Genomic DNA, 24139 nt, shown 5'->3' with positions numbered 1-24139 from the left:
AACTCTGAGAATCCCTCTCTCTTCTGTAAGTATTTCATATTCATTTACACTCCTTATCTCTCTTTAATCAACCCTACCCTTCCTCCAGGGAACAACTCAAGTTATGGCCTTTTCTCCAAATACACTTGACTCACTATTTCTCCAGTCTAGCTCCTTACTGTGTCTGCTACTTTGAGTTTTCTTAGTTGAATGCAGCCTGGCACTGTGAGTTAATTATCAAGAACATATGTTTAGTCACATATTATATGACCAGCCCTGGCCGGTGTGGCTCAGTTGGTTAGAGCATAGTTCTATGCACTGAAGGGTCACAGTTTGATTACAGTCAAGGCTCATGCCCAAGTTGCATGTTCTATCTCTGGTCAGCGCACATATGGGAGGCAACAGATGGAGTTGTTTTTTTTTTCCCCTCTCCCTCTCTCTTTAGAATCAATGAGAAAAACATATCCTTGGGTGAGAATTTTTTAAAAAGGGGGATTGCACATGGACTTATTCAGACTCACTTGTTCTGAGCTCCAGTGCTAGGGCAGCAGCTTGAAAGGGGCCAGGGACATACTGGGGAGGAATTAAAGTGTCTGGCTTCAGGGTGAGAGTTAAAGAGCAGCTTTCTCCCAGACAAAAGAGCTGGCAGTAGCCATATTCCGTTATTGAGCACCTCCTTCCCCCAGCTCAGCCTGCACCAGCAGGTGGATGCCATATCTCCATCAACCTACCTAACACCATTTGCCCTGCCCAAGTGATTCCCATCAACTTTCAGGCCCACCCAATCACTTTCTAGTGGCTTTTCCGTATAAACAGACTATCTTGCCTCATGCTGAGGACATTCCTAAAATTTCTCAAAGGTTCACAAACCTGAAACAAACAGCATCTGGCCTTAGCATGCCCTGTACTTCTTGCTAAGCAGCCTCAAGCTGGGCATTAGCAGCAGCTGGCCTCAGTTTTCAGCTTAGCCTCTTCCAGGCACCTCTAAGCCTAGCACAAGTGGCAACCATCTGCAGATCACTTTGTAGCTCATACCAAGTGGCCTCAGACATGGCACAGGCCACAGCTGACCATGGCCTGTACCAGAGTTCCTCCCAAAAGGTCCCAGAACCAACACACCCAGTGGTCTGCTTCAGACCACACCACAGCACCACCCAATAACCTCCACAATTGACACACCCAAAGGCCAGACTCAGCAGTTATCAGAGAATCAATAAAGTGAATCCTGATCCCTAGGGTCAGACCCTATAAAGTAGCTCCTACACTGTAGTTATGGTCCTCACAACTATTCAGCCTGAGGAGCAATCCATCCCATTAACATGCCAACAACAATCAAGGATCAACCACAACATGACAGCACACATAACCACACAAGGGGCACACCTGGAGCACCTGACTCAGTGACCAGGGAGACTGCACCTCTGTGACCCACAGGACACCTACTACATAAGGCCACTCTACCAAAACTGGGTTAAGTAGCAGCTCTAAGTAATGTATAGAAACAGACACAGAGAGGCAGACAAAATGAGAAAACAAATAAACATGTCTCAAATAAAAGAACAAAACAAAACTTCAGAAAAAGAATTAAACAAAATGGAGACAAGCAATCTACCATATGCAGACTTCAAAACACTAGTTAATAGGATACTCAATAATTTCAGTGAAAACTTCAACAGAGATAGGAAACATGAAAATGGAGATAGAAAACCTAAAAAAAAATCAGCCAGAAATGAGGACTATAATAACTGAAATAAAGACTATATTAGAAGGAATCAACACTAGATTATAAGAATCAGAGGATCATCTTAGTGATTAAGAAGATAAGGTAGCAGAAAACACCCAATCAGAATGGTAAAAGAAAAAAAAAAAGAATCTAAAAAAGTAAGGATAGTTTGAGGGGTCTCTGGGACAGCATTAAAACTAAACAACATTCACATTATAGAAATACCAGAAGAACAAGAGACAAAGGAATCGGAACCTATTAAACAAATAATAACAGAAAAATTCCCTGACCTGGCAAAAGAAATAGACATACAAGTCCAAGAAACACAGAGAATCCCACACAAGATGAATGCCCAAAAATGCCCACACCAAGACACAGTGTAATTAAAATGCAAAAGGTTAAAGACAGAAAAAGAATCTTAAAAAAAGCAAGAAGTAAGCAGTTGTTACCGACAAGGTGCTCCCATAAGACTATCAGCTGATTTCTCAACAGGAACTTTGCAGGCGAGAAGGAACTGGCACAAAATATTTATAATGATGAAATGTTATAAATCTTGGTTAAAGATTTAACCAAGATTACTCTACCCAGCAAAGAGCTGTCCAGACGATAAAAAACTGAGTTCACTATCCCCAAACCAGTATTACAAGAAATGTAGAGCCCTGGCCGGTTTGGCTCAGCGGTTAGAGCGTCGGCCTGCGGTACGGAGAGACCTGGGTTCGGTTCCCGCTAAGGGCACATACTTCAGTTGCAGTTTGTCCCCGGCCCTGGTTGGTCGTGCAGGTGGCAGCTGCTCGGTGTGTCCCTTTCACGTCGATGTTTCTCTCTCTCTCTCTCCCTCCCACTCTATCTGTACAAAAAATGGAAAAATGTCCTCAGGTGAGGATAAAAAAAAAAAAAAGAAATGTAGAGACTTCCTTTAGAGGAAGAAGAAAAAAGATAAAAAATATGAATAATAAGATGGCAAGAAATACATATCTATCAACAATTACTTTAAAAGCAAATAAATTAAATGATTGGTTGAATGGATACAAAAAATAAGACCCTTATATATGCTGCCTATAGGAGACTCACTTCAGATCAAAAGACACACAAAGACTAAAAGAGATGGGTTAAGATATTTCATAAAAATGGAATCAAACAAATAAGAAAACTGGGCTAGCAGTACTTATGCCAGACAAAATAAACTGTAAAATAACTGCTATAATAAGAGACAAAGAAAGACCAAGCAATTCCACTTCTGGGTATTGGGCCAAAGAAACACAAAATACTAATTCAAAAAGACACATGCATTCATGTGTTCACTGCAGCATTATTTACAATAGCCAAGATATGGAAGCAACCTAAATGTTCATCAATAGATGAATGGATAAAGAAGTGCTGTATGAATACAATGTAGTATTACTGAGCCATAAAAAAATAAAATAAAATCTTGCTATTTGTAACAACATGGATGGACCTAGAGAGCATTATGCTAAGTGAAGTAAGTCAGACAGAGAAAGACAAATACTGTATGATTTCACTTCTGTGTATAATCTGAAACAAAATAAACAAACGAGATAGAAACAAACTCACAGATACAGAGAACAACTCAATGGCTGCGAGCAGGGAGGGGATTTAGGAGGCTGGGTGAAAAAGGGATAAAGGATTAAGAAGTAAAAATTGGTAGTTACTCCCTGGCTAGTTTGGCTCAGCGATTAGAGCGCCGGCCAGTGGACCAATGAGTCGCCGATTGGATTCTGGTCAAGGGCAAATACCTCTGTTGCGATTCCTCCCTGGCCCTGATTGAGGTTGTGTGGGAGGCAACCACTCGATGTGTCCCTCTCATGCTGATGTTTCTCTCTCTTTCTCTCTTCTCCTCTCTCCCTCCCACTCTATCTGAACAAAAATGGAAAAATATTCTTAGGTGAGGATTAAAAAAAAAATTGGTAGTTATAAAACAGCCATGGGAATGTGGGTATAGCATGAAGAATATAGTTAATAATATTATAATAAGCTATGTGTGGTGTCAGATGAGTGCTGGATTTTTCGGGGTGATCATTTTATAAATTAAGTGGATGTCTGGTCACTATGTTGTACAACTAAAATTAATTACTATTGTATGTCAACTGTAATTGAAAAAAATTTTTTTTTAATTATAGATGGCTTCTGCTAAATGAAATGTCAAGACGCACTATTATGTTAGCTACAGGCTTTATTCCTTATGCACCTCAATTTAGACTATCCCTGTTCTGCATGAAAGTCTCCCCTGAAGTTGAACCTTTAAATTCCTGAGGATATCTGTACAGCTGAGAATTTGGGTTAGACAGTTTTTCCAGTTCTGTCTCCAATCCCTGTATTTCAGTGGGAGACCGGGTTGGCAGAGACTCCTAGAGTGAAAACCATCTAGCAGGTTTTAAATGGCTTTGGATTGCTGCCTGGTAGTAGTAAAACCCCAAATTAATGAAACAGAACTGATTTGAATGATGAATTTGAGACACACCAGAAGCCCCATATCTACCCTCCTGCCCATCAATTTAACCCATTCCTGAAGGTCATTCTCATTTTTAGACATGGCTATTTGTATTGTAAATTTTCACAAGACTGATCTTTTAATATCAATCAATTGCATTTCCTTTACTTAAGAAAATCTTTTGTGACTTTAATCCTTACTGAAGGGCATAAGTGATTTCCTGTCTGTTGATTTAGAGCAAATGTCCCTAAGGCACATTCTACAATACTGTAAGCAGACATCACGTTGAAGTAAAGTTCTGTTTGCTCTTAATAATGATATATGTACTTACAGTATTTAAAAGAAGTGTTTTTACTTGGCCTAATCCTACTAGAAATTCTCCAGAAACAGGATTTGTTTATATTCTGTGTTTATTTTTTTTCTTAGAAAATGTTCAAAACTAAGGATGCTATTTTACCAGCATTCATATTCTACTCTAAAGGAAAGGGGGTGGGGGTGGGGGGCAAATCCCAGGGGAAAAGAACACAAAAAACTTTGCTGTAGCACAAATAGCTATTTCTGTGATTGTTTCACAGAATAAGAAGTTTCTGAGAACACTATGCCCATAACTAATTCATTCAAATGAGAACGTCTGCATGGCCTTTACAGGGAACCTTGTAATGAGCACTGGCTGAGTTAACTAGGAGTGCTCCTCCTCTCTGCTGGCCCCGCCTCTTCTCTCCGGGCAGTCCTAACCAGTGCCGGTTCAAACTGGCTGGCTCCAGGCTTTGCAGCATCCTTTCTCTCTCTCTGGGCTTTTGTTTGAGTTAGAACACAGCATGGCTTTATCCTTCCATGCAGCATGTGCAATTAACCCACCAACTGAAAGCCATTATGGCGTATCATTCACTAACCAATCAAGGACCTGATTATCTAAGAAGATAATATTAATCTAAAGCAAATATAACTGCTTGTTTATTATGTATTATCATATTGGTATTTCATCTATTCTCCCAGGTCTGATAGTTTAATAGCTTTTATCCCTTGGTTAATCGTAAGTTTTTTGTATAGTAGTTCTGTTTGCTGTTTATGAAGTCCTACAGAAATATTTGTATAAAGAATTTCAAAGAACTCCAAGGAAAGTTCACTCAAATATCCTAACTTTTTCTGTTTTTCCACTGGACAGACCGGAAAAGTAAATAGGACAATCCTGAATCATCCAACAAAGAAAAAACTGGAAAATGTCACTGATACGGTGACATTATTTTAAGCAATGCACTGGTTTTAGAATCAATTACTTTGAACACTGAATATGTTCCTTCTGTAACAATGCCTGTGGGACACAATTTTTGTTTGCAGAATAAGTATGTCATTATCAAAATTCAAAGGAAATAAAAGCAATTTAAAGGATAGAAATAGTACATTCTGATGAAATTACAATTAACATTATTTAGTCACACAAAACAGCTGTCACTCCACATTAACTGCAGTATCCCTTCTATTGTAGAGGACAAAAACACCAACTTATTATGAGTGAAATGTTGGCCTCGGGCTTCCAGATTTCTAGGCCTGGGCAAGACGGTGTGTGTGAGTGTGCTGTGGAAGGAAGAAGAGGGACAGAGAAAAGACGTGGGCAATGTGACAGGTGGGTTGATTCTTTCAGTCAAGGTTTTAGAACCCCTAGGTGCTAACACACACCAGACAAACCTAATGGGATCTATCAAACTGAACCAGCCACCTCTGTTCTGTTTGGCCCTGACAGTGTTTTTAATAATGTGAGTGAGAATGTCTTTAGGCAAGGCACACACTCCTCCTGTCTCCACTGTCTCACCACCCCCATTGCCTTACCCTTGTCTTCATGCAATTATGACTGGCTCGTGAATGTCTTTGAGTTAAATCTGTGACTCCACTTTAGAAGATGAGTGTAATAAGGGGCATCTCTACTGGTCATATCCTGAAGCCTGCCTCCAAGCTCTTGACATGGTTCCCCTTCTCTACTTTAGGTATTTTGTCTCAGAAGTAAATTCACTGTGGCCACAGACATGGCAGTATATCCAAAATCCCAGTTTGTCTATCCTCAGTGTATATGTTTACAATTAAACAGAGACTTATACTGAAACTCGGTCAACTCACCTATGGGTCGTCCCTTTGCCAATAAAGAAAAACTTGGAATAGAAGTAACATCATCAAGATCATGGATGACTCATACACAGAGTAAATGACAACTACACTTTGCCTTTTGAATTATCTCAGATTCTTAGAGAAAACTAGAATACGACACAAATAATGTATTTTCCCTTTGTGGGATAGATTGAACATTGAGTATGCTTCTGTAAATCATAAAATAAACACAACTCATTTACGATAAGACAGAATCAGATTTATAACCAAGACCTTCAAAGAGAGTCAGGGGAGGGTGGTAGATTCTTTGTCTATTTACATTCCTTTCCTGAAGTAACTGTAGTTCCTTTGCTGTTCTGCTAGTCTGCAAAAATGCTGGTAGCTATTTACAGGAATAAAAAAAAGAGTCAACAATGGCATTTTAAAGGTCAAAGGAAAATAAGAATACCAAGTTGTGTGCTTGGGAAATATGTTATTGCTGAACCGCATGGAGAGGTGAGGTAAGAATGTCCACCTGTATGGGAAACTCCAAAATGGCATCGGTGTTGAGGGATAAGATAAATGTGTCCAACCTCTCCTAAATTCTCAAGAAAAGATTAAAATCTGCTTTCCATGAAACTATACAGAAACTATCTAATTTATGGGGCTTTTGTAAGGATCACATGAGATTAGAACAATAAAGTACTTAAAAACCTGAAAATCACCACCCAAATGTTAGGTATCATAATTATTTAAAATCAAATGAAAGAAAATGTCATTCTTCCAACTGTTGAGCACAGTATCTAAATTTGCACTGAAAAGCTGTTTATCAATTCTAAATATTCTCAGGTGAACATAAGAGATTTTTTCTCTAAATTATTATCATTTTATCCACATGAACTTTCACAGTACTTTATGTCCTTGTTCAGAGCACTTCATTAACAATGACATTAATATATAATATCTCCACAAGGCAGGAAGACATTCAAATTGCATGGAAAGTCAACAGTGAGCCCAAACTGAAATCCACATTTCTGACCTTCAGTTTAGTGTTTCATCTATTAGGCCCTGATATTTGAATAATGAACTCAAATTCACCTAATAGTCATTGCTCCAAAGTTCATTAATCACAGTAGCAAATCAGAACAAAATGAAAGTCAATGAAAACAAATACTGTAAAACTGCTTTTAACTGTCATTTCTTACACAGCTACCTAATTAATGAGAGAAAATCTAATCCACATTTTGAACTTCATGAAAAACAAGCCTCTTATTTTACTATTATATTTTAAAATGTAATTCTAAGGTTTAAATTGACACTATGCTTTTCTTTCATTGCCTTGGTTAAACTTTGTTTTCTAAGCCAGAAGATTTAAATATGGTTTTCTAAAACCATAAATCTATTATTAATCTTCTCCTGAAGCAATTTCAGTGAGTCCATAACTATAGCATTAGAATAACTGGCAGTCTTCTACAAGTGTACATTTACTATAGAAACTACAGAGAGACACACAAGCATGTACAGACATGGGTAGTATGTCTTGTGTCAGTGTGCCCAGGATGTGACAAGAAAAATAAAGGTGAATTTCTCTGGATATAGTTCCTGGGTTGAAAGATAATAAAAGTGAATCCTAGACTCACCAACTATATTTTTCCTACCAATACTGTACATTATAATAAATCCCAGAATTATTACTTTTCTTAGTGGGTAATGGTTAAGAAAAACCCTGCCTAATCAAAATTACTAATTAAAAAACTGGAATATAGGCTCCAAGAAGGTAAGAGATTTTATACAATTTGTCTTCTGTTATGTACCTGTATGTTGTGCGTAGAACAGTGTCTGGCAAACCATATCTGTTGAGTGAAAGGAGGTGAGGAATTAAGCAGATGCCCTGGCTGAGGGAGCAGATTCAGATTATTCAGAGTAGATCAGAATACTTTAATAGAAGTGTCCAGGGGGGAAGCCTTTAGTAAACCAATGTCTCTTCTGATACTGAAACATTATCAGCTTCACTGTTACCATTTCCCTCCAAAAAACAGATTCTTATGATAGTGTACTGTACCAGGAAATAAATCACAAGTCAAGACTAAACAGTTCTTAAATTGAGATGATCTAAATAAAAACAGCTTCAAGTTAATCAAAGTGAACTTTTCAGAGCAATAAGTACCACAATTGGAATGAAAGCCAGTAAATAAAACAATGCTTTTATTCTAATTGACATTAAAAATTACTGAATGACAAACCCAATTAAGTTATTTTTTATTTTTTCCTTTTGCTCAAATAGGCTGTTGGGGACTTCCAGTTCAAGATGCACAGTGGCTTCACATGAATGTCACTCTAAACACAGACCGATGATGGAATAAAACCAAACAAAGCAAAGCATAAAAAGGGGGGTGGGGGTGGGAGGAGTGAAATTAACAGCTAGAGAGAAATACAATAAAATATTTTTGAGAACCAGAAATGGAATAAAAATCAACATCACTGGGCAGGGGCTGCAGCAGTGATCTTGTTGAGCTATGGAGGTGGACGTGTGCTGAGACATCAGAAATTTAGGTTCCTTTGTGGTAAAGCGAAATTAAAGTGTTTCACAGGAGATAAGGAACTGCGGGTGGCCTTTGTTGATGCCTTCCCACCTCAACTTCCTACGAAAAAGACTGATATTGTTTCTGCCAACTGTTACCTGTGTTAGTATATTATGAAGCTGCAGGACTCCATAAATAAAAATTCAAATACAGCCTTCTGACCAGAAACTAAGCCAAGTCACCATTTGGCTCCAAGACTAGAGTGACCATGTCCCCGATGGAACTATGTATGATATTATAAGTCTGAGTTCCAACATGGGGCTCTAAGTTCAGGGTGGAAGCTCGTGCAATGTGATCAGACAAGGAGAGGTAGATGGAGGGAGCAAAGGAGAGAGCAACAAGGAGAAAAGAAAAGAAAACAAAAAACTTACCACTCAAAGTGAGCCCGTCAACTATTATGTCAATGCCCAAGAGTAATTCTAATCCAATTTGAAGGCAATAAATAAAATCAACTATTTGAACGTAAATGTGCTCCATAAATAAATTTCATAAAATAATCTGACAAAGATCTTAAAAGAGTATGGTAATGGCTAGAGATTAATGACGACAAAATTACCAATAAAAAGAATAAGAGTCTAGCCCTGGCCGGTTTGGCTCAGCGGTTAGAGCATTGGCCTGCGGTCCAGAGAGACCCGGGTTCGGTTCCCGCTAAGGGCACGTACCTCAGTTGCAGTTTGTCCCAGGCCCTTATTGGGTTGTGTGGGTAGCAGCCACTCGATGTGTCCCTTTCACATCGATGTTTCTCTCTCTCTCTCTCTTTCTCTCTCCCTCCTACTCTATCCGAACAAAAAGTGGAAAAATATCCTTGGGAGAGGATAAAAAAGAAAGAAAGAAAAAAGAATAAGAATCTATAAAATATACATAGAGATAAAATAAGAATAGGTAAATATGAAAAAATACAAACTCTGAAATTGAAAAATATAGTTACTAAAATTAAAAGATGCAATAAGTGAGATAACTTGAGACAAAAATCCAAGAGTGAATTAATGAAAAGGTAGTGAATACTAAGGTACTCACCCAGAATGTAGCACAGAAAGACAAGTCTAAAAATGATGAAAGAATATTTAACCCAATGTAATTAATCTCTAATCAACAATAAAAAAATAGTAGAGCCCAACACGAAGAGTTTGCAGGTTCAATTCCCAGTCAGGGCACATGCCCAGGTTGTGGGCCAAATCCCCAGTGTGGGGTATGCAGGAAGTGGTCAATCGATGTTCTCTCTCATCGATGTTTCTATGTCTCTCTCCCTCTCCATTCTTCTCTCTCTAAAAAACAATAAAAAATAAACAATAAAAAAAAGTAGTAGAAACAAACAAAAAAAGCATTGATAAATTAAAAAACGTACTTCTAGATTAATTAAAAATTTAAAGTGGAAATTTCTATGTTTAGAACTAAATGACAACAAAAGTACCAAAACTTGTTGGACAGCACTTACAAGTGACACTTCAAGGTAAATTTATAGACTTAATTGTACTTACAAAACTGAAAATAAAATAAGAACTTAATTCAAAAGCTAAGTACAAAAAAAAAACAAAAAACATAAATTAGGTAGAAAAATAAATAATAAAAACAGGATAAAATATTTACTAGAAAAAAATAGAGACAGTAAACAAAACAATAGGCCTTTTTCTTTAAAAATATCAATAAAATAGGTAAACACGGAGAAAAGCTGATCAAGAAAAGAGGCACAAATAAACAATATTGGGTATACAAAGGGGAAGATTTTTATAGGTATAACTGATGTCACTTAAAAAAAATCATAAAAATTCCCCAAAGTTTATATTAACATATTTTAAATTTACAGATTAGATACAGATTTTGATACAGATGGAATGTGTGTGTGCATGTGAGAAAGAACATTACAACTGATGCTAGAAATAAACAGAAAATTTAAAAATCCAGTAATAATGAACTAAATTGAATCCATAATCCAAAATACCTTGGCCCAGAAAAAAATCTAAATGGTTGTTTGGAAGAACACTACAGAATATGAACACTGTCTTTCTCTACCACTTAGAGCATTTATTGTAAGAATAAGTTCGGAAATGTATTGCGATGGCAGACTATCAGGAATAACCTCAGAAATGTATTACAATGGCAGACTTTCAGGCTTCACCATGGGAGATTCTAATTCTAAAACTCAGGAATACATTTTTAACAAGCATTGCAGGTAACTCTGATAAAGTTGGTCCTCAAGCCACATTCTGGAAAACACTGCTTTAAGACATACGACCTTTAGACATTTCTCTGTACAAGCTCAGTAAGTCTTCCTAATTATGATGAATTCACGCCATTGGTTTGTACATAGGGATAAAGGTAAAAATTCTGTGGTACCAACAGAATAACTAAAATATTAACAAAAGAACTATTCAAAGACACATGCCCATTTTTTCAGGCTTTTTTTTCTCTCTGTTGAACATACAGACTACCAATTTTCCTAAGTTTCAGGAGCATAACCAAGCTTTCCTGTCTATATGAGAGAGCAGAACTGGTCCAAATAGATTACAGCTACTCCCCTAGGCCCACTGCCACCCGTCAGGACCCAGCGGGCACAGAAATTGGGAGTGGGTATCGCAGAGAGATGAAAAGCCCCAGAACTTTTCATCTGAGCCCCGAGGAGTCATGAGTAAGACAACCCACTCTGAAGAAGAAGGGTAGACCTAGCTCCCTACTCTGGAGCAGCTGAACGGCAGGCATCTCAGGGATACCAGCCAGCATGGCACTGCCAATGGACGACCACCGAGGACTGAACTGAGGATGGCTTGCTTCCCCCTCCTGGATGACTACTACAAGAGTCCCCAAGAGCCTGAATACAGCTGCAGGAAAAGGCCAGAGGAATTCAGAATTAAAGATTAAGTTTCTACCACCTACAGAATGGGTCTTAATTTATCTATGATCAAAGAGTTATATTCCTCAGATATCTGTGTGTAGACAGAGATTCATGCCCTCTGGAATAAAAGGACATTCAAAGTTGAAGGGCCCTAAATGAAACCTAAGAGGATTGTAAGGCAGGGCATTTATAGAAAATGGCAAGAAGTCTGGCATAAACAGTGGGTGAATGAAGCTGAAAACTGGAGGCTTCTGAGTTCTGACTTTAAGCTAAAGGTACAGGAAAGCATCGCTGGTTTGCAAATTGGGGGCGGGGTGTGCAGGCAAAGAAACATACTCTGAAGTGTGTTAAAAAAAAAAAAAAGACAATGTGGAAAATGTATTTGACAGAGAAGACAAGAAACTGGGAGAAAAGTAAGTAGACTGACTCTCTCAATACCCAAGCTAATTTTGATTGGATGCAAGTATACACATTTGGGGTGTGTGTGTGTGTGTGTGCGTGTGTGCGTGTGTAAAACTCTAAAGATGATACGGCCCCACAAATCCCTGGTCAAATGGACCCAGCATGTCCTGTCATTTAATCCTCAAATCAAGTTGATCCATTGGTCTAATTTTCCTCACATGAACATGAGGAAACAGCCTCGGCAAAGTTAAGGAACTTCCTTATGTCTATGCAGAGCCACCATGTCTCACCTAAGCACTGCAGAACCACTTAAAGGAGTCTTCCTGCTTTCATCTCAGCCCCATAGAGTCCAGATTTGCCTCGGAAGTTAGAGTGACCTCTGAGCTTTTAAGTCAGATCGGCTCACTCTCCTGCACAAGCCCTGCCTGACATCCCATCTTGTTTGGAGGAAAACCCGAGGACGCCCTTTCATGTCTCTCAGATGTCCTCTGCTACCTCTCTCCACACTGCAGACCCAGGCCCTCTCCTGGCTCCTACAATAAACCTCAGGACTGTGCTTGCTCTTCCTTTTATCTAGAAGTCTTCCATCAGTTATACGCATAGTTTTCTTCTCATTTCCTTTACATCACTGCTCAAAGGATACCTTTGCAGAGACTTCCCTTGGCCTCCCCATGTAAAACAGATCAGCTTCTACCACCCTCAATCCTTTTGCTACTGCTTTACTCTTTCTCACTGGACTTAATCCTAACCTAGTATGCACCCTTCCCCCTCACCCTCAAATATAAAGACTACAAATAAAGGGATTTGGTCTGTAAATTCACAGAAACAGGGCCTGGCACCTAATATGCACTCAAGACATAAATTAATTGATGGAGCTAGGTCTCTAACTCTGATATAACACATTTGAAGAACCATGCTTGTTAGGTCAACCAACCAATTTCAATTTGAAGTACATTTTAAATGTTCAGTTATAATCTCTGATAACAGAATTTGAAACTATCAAAAAATTTGATGGCTAGATTACTTACTATCTCTAAAATGCTATGTGTGATTACTTCTGACATCACTAATAATATGATCATTTTATATATATCATTATTACAAGGGGCCTGCATATCTGTGTGTGACTAGAAACAATGAGACTGATTTTCACATGCCACTAAAGAAATGTTCTGTGAAGTCTGGCATTGTTTTTATATATGCATGTATGTATATACTATACACGGATCCTACAGTCTCAAGTGATTGTTTTGAATCTGAAAGCTCTAACATCAATCATCATTTATTTTTTATAAAGTTTCATTCTATTGAAACTTAATATCTTCAACAGTTAACAACTGAGATATACTTAGGGATCTATATGTTTTTACCTAAAAAAAAAAAAAAATGTATTTGAGAGGGAATCACAATTTTAAAGGTATTAGTAGAATTTAGTGAATATTTGATAACAAATAGACTGTGTTTTTCAAACAAATTACATATCTTTCTCCACAAAATAGAATCTAGAAAAACCAGGTACCAATCAAAACATTTGGAAGTGTTTTCTTTTTTATTTTCAACAACAACAACAAGAACAAGAATCCATCTCCACTGCAAATAGAGACCGAGTGCAAAAACTTTTAGCTTAGAAATAAAAACAGAAAAGAAGTATTAATATCCACAAGGTATTTTGAACAAGTCTGGGCACTCTGAGAAAGAGAGTTTGGAAAGAGTGCCTCCTAGTGGGTAGACTTGCTCAATGTAGAAGTGACAAGATGGAAAAGTACCTTTTGAGTGAAAATGAAAGGGGAGATATTTGAGAAATCATCCACTTAGGAAAAGAAATTCACAGCCTTGCAAACTCATTTCCTAGCAAGTCACCATTTCCTTGAATTCTCTCACCTGCTAAAATGATTACATACAGATTTATCCACAAGGAAAATAAGCTAACCTGTCTAGCAATGCTTGAGAAATCTTTTCTAGAAAGTGGAAAATTTATAACAATTTGTGCGGGGAAGGAAAATAAAATGAGTCAAGTTTGAGTTCTTCATTGTTCTCCTTGCAGCTCCAAATTTGTACCTCTGTTTCTATGAATTACTTATTTTATGACCACTAAATATTCAATTAACTTTTAAGATCTAAGGTGCCCAAATGTAAATCACCAACAAATTGCCAATAATTTTTCTCTGAGTCAATATATAGCAAAGGATTGTCAAGCATACACCTGTCCAGTTACTTCATGTCTGTCCAGCAGCTAGCAACCATATCTAATTATGGATTAATCAAAGAAGTAGAAATGGATGATTATTAAATATCTATCTTAAGATACTATGTTCACAATTTAATTGCATGTTTGTTTTCAATTTAATCATCTATATAAAATTTAGCACAAAAGCTTTGATAATAGCAAAAAGTTATTTTTTCTAACAGTTTTTAGTTTTGGAAGATTTTGAAATTTCTAAAAACAATAATAATTATTACTCCCAGAAAAGCAAACATTTTTGCCTAGTAAAATGTATCAATTCAGGCAGCAATGCAAGAAATAAAGAAAGAAAAGTATTGTATAGAAGCTCAATTAAGTAAGCTAGATACGTTCTTAAATAAACCACTAAATTTTTTGATTACTGATCCCTTTCATTTAAACACTCCACTTTAAATCTTCACTATCACCCCATCAATGATAAAACTGCAAGATTCTTTAATACTTGCCCCTTGGTGACTAGTTCTTGCTTACCGGTACATCTCATCTCCCATTTCTGCTCAATTTTGCTTTACGTTGCAGTCATCTTCAACTGCTGTTTGATCCTCTTTCTCCATCAACACATTCTCCCAGGGGCACCTGCTTTCACCAACGCTACTTGCTCTACCTGGACACATTCCAGCCTGAATGTCTTCATTCCCTCCTCCTTTACTTCACTATCAAAAGTCGACTAAATCCTTCAGAACTCAGCTCAGATTCATCCATTCCAAGTCACTTAGGGTGAACAAAGTTGCCCTTCTCTGAGCTGTCATGGCACATGTTCATAAGACTTATTTTAGTATTAACATACTGCGCTAAAACAACCTACTTAGGTTTCTCCTTCGCAAAGTCAGGCACTGTTCATCCCTAGCTCTCAGCTCCATGCATTGCCCATAGTGAACACTCTGCAAGTTTTTATTGCACTGAACAGTATAGACTATAGGTTCTCACAATGGAGAGATTCATCTTTGAAACTCAGATACAATTATTATTAGACTCAAAACGATAGCATTTCCTCACTTCCATTAAATGGAGTCATTTATAAAAGTGCAAGGTCAATTTGATTAGGGCAATAACTTGTGGAATTTTACAGCATGTTTAAAATTAGAGGCAATTTCTGTCATTAAAAAACATATACTATCTTTTATATATATTATACTAGATCTTACTCTAACATTTGTTTAAGAAAATATCCTTTTAGCTAATGGCTCCTTTATAGGCAAAACAAAAAATCATAAACTGTAATTTATTTCATCCAATTGATGTAACACATATATATAATGCTCACAAGTTTAATAGGACATAGTCTGACAAGGGCAAAAACACTTCTTTTATGGAGATAAAGAATTTGGTTAGTTAGTGCTGAAAACACGTGAATTCCAAGCATGATTTCTTATAAGACTGACTATCTTCAAAGAAGACAAAACACAAATTCTGTTACTCAATATGAATGTACTAAGAGTCACTATGTAGCAGATGCTCTGTAGCAGGTTTTGAGGATTCCACACTGAATGAGACACAGTTCCTGCAGGAGAAACGGAAAGTGTACAAAAGACAATGCATCAAGAACCTCAAAGCCTGAGCACTTAGCAGTGTCAGATCACATGGAAACTAGTTACCAATGCTGCTGCTGATTCAGTAGGTCAGGTGAGGCCCAGGATGCAGCATTTCTAACCAGTTTCTAAATGATAACAGTGTTGCTGGTCTGAAGACCACTTTCTGAGTAGTCAAGGTTTAAATACACAGCAACACAGGTAAAGCAGCAACGAACTCTGTGTCCGCGGGAGATATCTAGGAAAGCCACTGAGAGGAGGGGACACGAGTACAGGATTAAGGGAGAAAGAGCCCTAGTCACAGGAAATTTCAAAAATAAAAACATACGGCCATAAAATTACACAATGTGGTTAAGTGACAGTGAGGTGCCAAAAGTGTTCAAAGTATAGAACGTGTGGAAAGAGTGCTAGGAGACAAGGTCAGAAAAGCAACCTACGGCCAGGCTGTGACTGTTCTATACCTCTTGTCATGCTTCATGAAGTTTATCTCCTCAGGACTGTAGAGACCTGAGAGGGCGGCTGCTTTTTATTTATTTATTTTTATTGAATATACTTGACATATACCTTCTGTAAATTTAAAGTATACAATGTGTTAATTTGGTACATTATATATTATGATTGCCACTGTGGCAATGTTCAACACCCCTATCATAGTATATAATTATGCCTTTTATTGGTTGAAATAATTTAGTTTTAGTCTCTTAGCAAGTTTGCTAATTGAGTGTAATATTGTTGTCCCTATAGATTATATTTTGCATTAGACTTTTTTATTTTATTGAAGGGTAATAACAGAGCACCGATACTTTAAAAAGCTAATTTCGACATTAACGTGGGGAAATGGATCGGAAAAATAAACATAACCAGGTAAAAGGCTATCAGAAATAGTTTAAGCAGAAGGGGTTGAAGCCTTAGACTACAGCTGTGTCATTTGAATGAGGTTAGGAAGTGAAGCCCTGGAAGACATTTTTGAAGCTACATGTGAAAAGACATGGAACCGTCCACCAAAATCCATCCTCCCATACGTGGTATTGAGTGAGGGCCAGGGAATGGCTGCCCACTTGGAAACCATGATTTTTGGGCCCCATGCAGTCAGCAGAATGTGAGTGAAAGAGATTTGAACAATTTAGGCCTTGGTTAAGAGTCCATTTTTGACCCTAGACTTCCACAGTTCCCTCTCCCACTGTCTGGAAAGGTGCCCTTAGAAGCCCTATGTTGAAGATGGGGAGGGCTGTTGCAGTTGGACTCCAAAGCACTGTATGGAGCAGAGCTGTGCACTGACCGTGGCATTACCTCAGACTTGAATAACACACACACACAGACAAAACTTATTCTATGAGAACGAAAAAACAACAACTGGATTTGGCCGGGAACAGTTTGTGAATGACACTTATAAGAACAATTTTTGTAAGTACAGAACTTGAGTTAGATTTTTTTTTTTAACTAAAGGAGTAAAATTCCATGTTTACATTTTAAACATTAACTATGCTATTTCTTTTTTTTTTTTTTTTATCCTCACCCGAGGACATTTTTTCCATTTTTTTTTTTGTTCAGATAGAGCGGGAGGGAGAGAGAGGAAGAGAGAGAGAGAGAGAAACATCGATGTGAAGGGACACATCGAGTGGCTGCCACCCACACGACCAACCAGGGCCGGGGACAAACTGCAACCGAGGTACGTGCCCTTAGCGGGAACCGAACCCGGGTCTCTCTGTACCGCAGGCCGACGCTCCAACCGCTGAGCCAAACCGGCCAGGGCAAACTATGCTATTTCTTTTGAGTTGTTATAGAAAACTGTATAATTGTTTCCTAAGAAGAAAAAATAAATTCTGTTTTCTGCAATAATTAGAAAAAATGCTAATAGATTACAACCTCTCCAACTAATCTAATAAAACACAAGTTTCTCAATTAGCTTAGCTTATTACAGAAATAAACTATAAAATGCTAATCATTCATTAGCATATTTAAAATGCCTTCTTATATCTGATAAAATTATATAAATATTAAGGGCAGCTGAATTTAGAAAAATGGAAAGTAAAAACTGACTCTGAAGGGAAAACAGATCTTTTTCATCCAAAAAGCCAACAAACTATTTTCAAAAGAGTATTGCAAAATAATCCTCTTTCAAAACATTTTTCCTATTTATTTTAGTAGTGATGAGATCTCAAGCTATTATCTGTTTTTCCTTTAATGAAACTAAACTCAAAGTTTAAGCTAAACCTCACCCGAATCACAGATAAATACATTAAATAATTAGTACATTTCAGCAAGGAAAGAGATTACTTTGAGGAAGAACCTTAATTTTTCACACTTCAGTTGCTTTTCCTCTCGTTTAGAATAATAAACACTACAAGACCCTGGTAAAATAGAAGAAAGCAAACTATTAATTTGAATTTGTAGTAATAGAATTTTATACATATCAATTACACTTCCCAACATTATTTTCTCTTATCAACTTCATTTTGACATCTGCAGTGCCTTGTAAATATCACCTTTCTAGTCGTTAGAATAAATTGCTATTATGATTGGGCAAGACTTTCTATTTCACCTATTGTTTGGCAGTACAGAGACACTGTTGAGAAGTATATATGAGATGAAGTAGGAACAAGGATGGAGATTTGGGCAAAAAGGAAGTAATTAGACTAGATTACTTCTTTGGTCCTTTATAATTTTGTGGTTGCAAACATGGGTGACAGGAAGAACGCTATTAGTAGCTGAAAATATTTTACAGTAGAAACAGAGGTTTAGATTTGACATCTGGGGCAGTGGGTAGTTATCAATGTTTTGTGTGTGGCCAGAAAAACAAGGATTAATCTTTAGCAGGCAAATTAAAACAAAAAAAGCTCTTAGAGAACCTTAACTCAAACTCTGTGTATGAAACAACAAGTCATGTGCCAGCTTTAAAAGATAAATATGAATTTTTGTAGTCCTTGAAGTTTGCTTCCTCAAAGCTTTATGCTGCTATAGCCAAAATGCCCAAGCAAAGACCTGTGCACTAGACTCCACCCAAAAAGAAAAAGTTCTTATGCTTTACCAAGTCAGTATATATAATGTCTGGAATCACTCAAATAAAATGATGAAGGGAGTGGAAAAGGTGCTGAATTGACTGCCTGACAAAGTCAGTCCTTAAGACTCAAGAGAAGGCTGACAAAAGACAGGATCAAAGCGTATGCAATCATAGATATGAAGAGGATAAGCACAAATAGAGTCTGAAAAGTAGAGGGCATTATAAAGTTTAAAAGATTCACTTAAATATATATGTATATATATTAAATCAAATATAAATTTTTTGGAGAAATTTTATATTATAGTGCAAAAAAGTGGTTATGGAAAAAATAGATCTACAGAAATTAACAGAATGCAATAATAGGGAGTAGTGACTATGTTGGGAAATGTGTCTTGTTTCCTAAGAATGACCAAGTGGGTTAGGACTTATATTTTTAGACAAAACATGTATCCCAGAATCCCTATCAGGAAAAGGTGCACTAGGCAGAGCAGTCTAGTGGTATGACTTAGGGGAAGATTGATTATGTTCCTGGGTGATGATCACTGAAATCCTAAAATGAGGAAAGACATAACTAAAGGATCATTTGAGAAGATTCTGGTGACTGGTCCACACATACACATGCACACACACATACACACACACGTACACACACACATTTCACTAACTAAAAAGTGAAGAGAGGGAAGCCTTGGCTGTAGTAATATTAAAAGTGGAAATGTAAAAAATGGTTCAAATAATCACTGTGGAGTGAAAAATGAGAGGATTTTCAACGATCAGAGCCTACATGTGTTACAAGTCCAAAGTGAGCCTGATGCTTCGATAGGTAAAAATTCAAAATGTCAGAGTTTAGACTTAGAAAAAGTTTAATGATCAAGAAGGTGCCGACTGAGAGTCTTAAACTTCAAATCCATCTTCTTTTTTAATTGAATTTATTGGGGTACAAGCTTCAGGTGCACAACTCAATGAAACATTCTCAGCACATTGCATTGTGCATCCATTGTCCCAAGTACAGAGTTCAGGCTCCTTTCACGTCAAGGGAAGGGGAAAATGGGAGGGGCAAGAGGTGCTGACTATAGACATTGCGGCACCAGCAGGGGTCCAAGGAAGATTGTGCTTAGTCTGTTGACTCTACTTGATGTGAGTCTGGTCATGAGGTTCCTGAAAATCTTAGATAAACAATACATATTTGCCTTATCTCCTCAAGAGAGGCATTTTCTGGTGAGGGTCTGTTTTTTGTAAAACTCAAGTCCCAAGCAAATTTCCTCTAATGATTAGCATGTCTATATGTTAATAAGCTATTAACCTAAAGGCCACGGGAACAAAGCAGGCTTGAATAAGATGGAGTCAGAGAGGCCAAGCATTTCCCTCTATTACACATGTGCCAGATACTATATAAAGTATTTATATACAGATATTTTGTTTAATCTCCATAACAACCATGAAAACTTGTTATTATTATATACAGTTACAGATTACAAAAATCAAGGCACAGAGACATTAAGTAACTTAGCTGTCCAAAGCTACAAAAATAGTAATGGGGCTAGATTTCAAACTCTACATTCAAAATCTATAGTCTTTCCACTAATCTTTGTACCTATCTCTCATACTAAACTTGGTGACTCATGGACGTGGAAGATGCAGGAGATAAAATCACTGAAAATAACCTGGAGATTAAAGCCTTAGTGATGTGGATATTAATAAAGGAGAACTGGCCTCTGGGAAATAGATGTTTAGATCATTTCTCTCTGTATCTGGGCCTTTGTTCAGTCTATATGTTCAGTAGTCATGGCCTGTCATAAAATTGTTGCAGGCTTCCTGGAAGTCAAGGGAGATTTCTGGAGGATAATTAGAACCACAGCTGGTCCAAAACTCTGAAACTATTTCCTATAAGAATTAACACCATTTACAGCCATCACATTGGACTAATCTAGCATGCTAACCACACGTCTGTGAGAGCCAGTCTTAGAAAGTCCACTTAGATATGCAAGTGCAGGGGTTGGAAGGACAGACTATGGACCTGAACTACCTCAGTCAAATTCCGGCTTCTGCTCTTACTGGTTGTATAACTTTGAACTAGGTGTCTATCCCCTCCATCCTCAGTTTCCTCATCTGAAAAATGGAATAGTGAAATACATCTCCCTAAGAGCTGTGATAAAGATTAAGTAAAATAAAGCAGAGAACATACTCAGAATAGTTTGTGCTTTTCAAATGCTCCTTTTAGAAAATGATGATGACAATGATGGTGCTATAAATGATATAGGAGAAGAAAGAGGGGGAGGAGGGGGAGAAGGAAGATGAAAGGGAGTCTAATTCAAAAGTTCAGAGGTATTCTCTGAACATCTGAATATTTAGGTATTTGTTAGCCAAGAGCCTACTTTCTGCTTGGAAATTTGCTTTCTGTAGTCAAGGGATAATAGACAACATACGATGAGACTCTCTGGCTAGTTTATTCTTTTAGGAAAAAAAGTCTGTTCTCTCAATTACAGAAATAATCAGGTTTCAACTTACTTCTTCAGCAGTGTGTCAGATGCAGAGCTTGATAAAAACCTTAAGAATATGAAGCAGGTCACACCTGTTTACTTTGTTTTGATTCACCACAGTCTTGTTTGCTCATTTTGAGTATCCAATTGCTAGCATATGGTTGGCATAAGTCATGGTAGTTAATTTTTATCCATTCTTGGTTGCTGTAGGTAATTGGCATTTAAAAATTTTTTGTTTGTGATGATTTGGAAAGTCAGTTTTAAGTTAGAATGACCTACCTGTAGCTATCTGATTATAGACACAACATTCAATTCCAGGGAATTGCCCATGGCTCTATTTTTAAATGAGCTATTTATAGCATTTCCCCCTTCTCTTAATTTTTAAAATCTGGAGAATAATGAACACTAAAAGGTGTTTAGTAAATGATAATTTCCAGTTCCAGGAAAGTTGTGGTGAAACAAACAGTCACTGCTGCTAGTGTTGTGATTGCGACATCCCTTAGGAAAGCCACGTGGCCATGATGAACAGCCAGCCTGTTCGCCCCGTCTGATTTGGTCTAGAATGACCAGAAATAAAATGATACTGCACCACTGTTTTCTACTGACTTAAAAATGAAACATTCAACATTATAAGAATAATTTAATAAATAAAACACATAAATACATGATCATTCTAATAAAAAATTTGAAGACTACACAGGAGCATTGACAATATTTGATATAACAAATAAAACAATACATATATAGAATGCAAAATAATATGTACACTGTAGTTGAAACTATATATAACACTGGTTTTTCACATCAGTTGATCTATTAGTGGAGGGATTGTTGAAAATTTACATTTCCTTTAGATTTTAGGATAATGATGTTACCAATTTCAAAATACCTTCATACTTTTAAATGTTATTAAATCATGTAGTTATTAAGATATCATTTCAAATCAAATGAAAATTTATGTTAAATCTATGTTTTTTAAATAGTGAAGATGCCACTTCAAAAGAAATAAAATATTGCTAACTCTATATTTTTAATTATCTTTAGTTTAGTTTTTATTTTTAAACAATGCCATTGCCTTATTAAGTAAATATAATCTTGCCAACCAACTCACTGGAATAGGGTTCTAGAAGCAATCCCAATATAATAAAGTGGTTCATCTGAATACTCAGCAAGAGGCCAAAGGCATCCTGCATCCAAATATCTCCGCTACATCTCTCCAGCTTTCTAAGTCCTGGTGCTAGTCCATGCCCAAAGAAAACCTCCTGGAAATGATACAAAGAGGTCAAGATTCTCGGCCCACACCCACAACCTGTTACCCCAAATATAAGAGGAACAAAAACATTCAAAGGCTTGAAAGTATGTACAAATGATGCTGTTAAGTAAGGCCAAAACCTTATCATGAGAGTATGAATGTTTATACATATAAATTTGAAATGCTGAACTATTAGTGATGTGTATATTTATGAATACAATCAGACAATCTGCTCTTTGGAGGTAAATTCTGGTAATTTCTCTAAGGATGAAACACAACCATGTAGTACACTCTATAAGGGCAAAGCTTGTGATCAGAAGGCTGGGCTCCTCTCCCCAGGGCATCCCAGTGGAGGTGGGGGAGGGTCCTCCCAACCACAGGCCAGCCAAAAGCCCATGGTGGGCAGTGCATTGATAACAGTGGTTAATTTTAGAACTCCACCTGCATTTTTTTACTTTGTTCCCACCCCCTTTTCTACCAATCTCACAGTCAATGTTCATTTTTGCAGTGTTTGTGCATTCCTAAAAGACTTTAGCCTTCAGACACAATGAAAAAACAAACAAACAAGGTCATGGACCTTGTCATGCTCGGCTCATGTGGCTCTTCCTCAGGTTTCTGACCAAAGGCCGCAGAGATTAATAAGTAATACCAAAGGCAGGGGAATTAAACAGCCACTGAATTCTTAAGCCAAACTCCATAGTCACTAACACAACAAATTTCAAAATAATTATTTTTTAATATCAACTTTCTTTTAAAACAGAATATTATTTTTATTTTTGTTGTTTCAAAATGATAAATAATACCCTATAACAAATAATTAAAGATATGTTATCCCAAACGACAGCCAAATATACTACCTTTCTTAGATTACTTTAAAAATACCGTCTTGACAAGTTAATATTTTTTAGGTAATAATTTTCTAAAATTAATAATAATGAATATTAAAAAAAGTGTTTAAATTTATCAAAGTTAAAAGACAGAAAAAGAAAAAATAACAAACATCACAAGATATTCAAGAGCAAGTAGGCAGAATATAAAATCTGTTTGTTCATAAATGTTCTAATAGTTACTTAGAGAATTTGTCTCTGAAGAGATCTTGAAGGTTATCAAATCGTAATCATACGACTACTGTTAATTAGAAGAGGTTTCTTGAAAAACTGGTTCTTTTTGTTGTTAATAAATAAACTTAGCTGGTAGATTTGAAGGTCTGTTTAAGGATTACTAACCACTTGACCTATAAACTTAATGAAAAAGATCTAGCAGCTGTTGTTAAGTGAAAAATCAATGAAGAATGGGGAAAATATCTTTTTTATTAAATGTTAATTATTAGATAAAAATTGTATTTATAAAATTTTACTTATATAATATTTAGAAATACACTTTTAAAAATGTTTAACTCACAAAACTTTTATTTATTTTTTTATTAAATTTATTGGGGTGACATTGGTTAATTAGATCACATAGGTTTCAAGTGTACATTTCTATGACATATGATTTGTACACTACATTGTGTGCCCCCCACCCAAAGTGAGTAACACACTTTTACAGTTATGCTTCACTGGGCATAATAGCTCAATTCTTTGGTCTAGAA

General features: G+C 36.8%; 1 protein-coding gene across 1 annotated transcript in view; it reads right to left on the bottom strand.

Moving 5' to 3' along the window:
* The window catches only part of ADGRV1 (adhesion G protein-coupled receptor V1), a 526552-nt gene that overhangs the window by 204695 nt on the left and 297718 nt on the right, over positions 1 to 24139 (bottom strand). The window lies entirely within an intron of this gene.

Source organism: Molossus molossus, unplaced genomic scaffold (genome assembly GCF_014108415.1).
Source record: "Molossus molossus isolate mMolMol1 unplaced genomic scaffold, mMolMol1.p scaffold_m16_p_3, whole genome shotgun sequence".
NCBI lineage: Eukaryota > Metazoa > Chordata > Mammalia > Chiroptera > Molossidae > Molossus > Molossus molossus.
Note: the sequence above shows the minus strand (reverse complement) of the source record. Positions and strands in the feature narration are given on the sequence as shown.